This window comes from Nerophis lumbriciformis, linkage group LG21, assembly GCF_033978685.3.
Source record: "Nerophis lumbriciformis linkage group LG21, RoL_Nlum_v2.1, whole genome shotgun sequence".
Classification (NCBI taxonomy): domain Eukaryota; kingdom Metazoa; phylum Chordata; class Actinopteri; order Syngnathiformes; family Syngnathidae; genus Nerophis; species Nerophis lumbriciformis.
The window spans coordinates 36,880,001-36,882,235 of record NC_084568.2 but is presented as its reverse complement, the minus strand read 5'-3'; positions in this window follow the sequence as shown (position 1 = coordinate 36,882,235).

The window sequence follows — 2,235 nt, the reverse complement described above, 5'->3', positions numbered from 1 at the left end:
AGGAGGGTGAAGGTGGCGAGGAGGAGAAAGGAGGAGGAGTTACGGTGGAAGGTAAAGATGGAGCGTAAAAGTGACGCAGAGGCTCTCGCTTTTTTCCCGCCGTCGCCTTTGTCTGTGGATGAAAGAGCAGAAATTAGTCGTGGTCTTGGAGCGCACTACTGAGGTGCAACCAGCAGAGGCGCTGCTGAGTCCACAGATCAATAATATTGATAACAACAACCTGATTGCCTTTTGTTGCTTCATGCTCTGAGATATGATCAATACATTGACATAGTGTTGTCCCGATATCAATATTTCGGTACCAGTGCCAAAATGTTAAAGTAAGTTTTTTTTACAAGTATCATTATCACTGGAGGACGAGGAATAGCTAAACATGCCTCACTACACACTGTAGGAGGATACAATAGCTCACCGGCGTCACAATGTAAACAAACGTCATGGGTGGATCTACACCTGACATCCGCTGTAATGATACCAAGTACAAGAGTGTATCTTGTCGATACTACTATGATTACATTGATATTTTTTATCGTCACAAAATCGTTTTTCCAAGTATGTTATGTTTATAAAGTCAGTAAATAAGTCCCTGGACACATGAGGACTTTGAATATGACCAATGTATGATCCTGTAACTACTTGGTATCGGATCCATACCTAAATGTGTGGTATCATCCAAAACTAATGTCAAGTATCAAAGAAGAGAAGAATAAGTGATTATTACATTTTAACAGAAGTGTACATGTGAACATGTTAAAACAGAAAATAAGCAGATATTAACAGTAAATGAAGAAGTGGATTAATATTAAATTTTTACAGTTTGTCCCTCATAATATGTAGAAAATAATAGGTGTATAAATGACACAATATGTTACTGCATAGACTAATTAGGAGTCTTTGTTTGTTTACTTACTACTAAAAGACAAGTTGTCTAGTATGTTCACTATTTTATTTAAGGATTAAATTACAATAATAAACATATGTTTCATGTACACTAACATTTTTTGTTCAAATAAAGACAATAATGACATTTTTCTGTGGTCCCCTTTATTTAGAAAAGTATCGAAATACATTTTTGTACCGGTACCAAAATATTGGTATGGAGACAACCCTAGTCTCTGGTAATAAATTACATGTTTCCCCCCCAATTTGTTTTGAATTTAATGTATTTTCCTTTTTTTTGTTCATTAAAATTTTTGATTACATTTTGTAATTCTATTTCCCCAAAATATATATTTAAAAGCTTTTTTTTTTTTTTTTTTTTTTTTTTTTTTCCAATATTACAGGTAGGTTTGAAACAATGAATTCCAATAAGTAGTTTAATCCTCATGTTTGTTATTTGAATGCAAATACAAACAACAAGGTGCTGAGTCAGCAGCGGTGTAGCACTCAATGTGAACAAAACAAACATAAATAAATATGTTTCTTGGGTAAATAGTGTCAGGAAAAAAGGCAACTTGTGACAAATGAATGTGGTGAATATTTGGTCAACATTCATAACTTCTTCTGGTCTCCCAGGAAGCAGAAACAATCTTCTTCACCCTGAAGGCTGCAAGAAGCATTTCCCACAAGGATGTCTTGGCTCTGCACGCTGACACTTTTACCGCTTTATTTAGGAGCCCAATGTGCAAAATCTCCACTGATTATGACTAAACCTTCCATTCCGCCCTTCGCCGCATGCAAATGTGCGCTTTGGACGCCCGGCGTTATGAGCCCAGACAATAAAGAGATGTTTATGTTTAGAGAGGGAGCGTTTAGGGATGTTTTATATCGGGGGAAACGATGACCTCCTCCAGGGTGCAAATCAAGGAATCGCATCAAGAGAGACTTTTGAGTGCATGGCTGAGGGCGGAGAGAGCAGACCTAAATAATCAATGCTGGGGACTTCAAACAAGAAGGGGACTGAATATATATCTCCAGTCGTGATCAAAAGTTTACATACACTTGTAAAGAACATAATGCCATGGCTGTCTTCAAAGCCATTCTAAATGGAATCGTGCTGATTCACAGCCTTAATAAGTCCTTTCCAGGCAGTTAATAATTTAAAAAAAATCATGTTTTCATATTCTTTCATACTGAAACCTTTCCCAACATTCAACACTACAGTAATGATAAAAGTAGGAACGAATCCTGCAGGTATCGGATCAATGTCTGTATCGGCCGATAATAAAGGATCCGGTATCGGAAGTGAAAAGGTTGTATCTGGAATATGTAACAATCTCCATTGTTATTATGAAT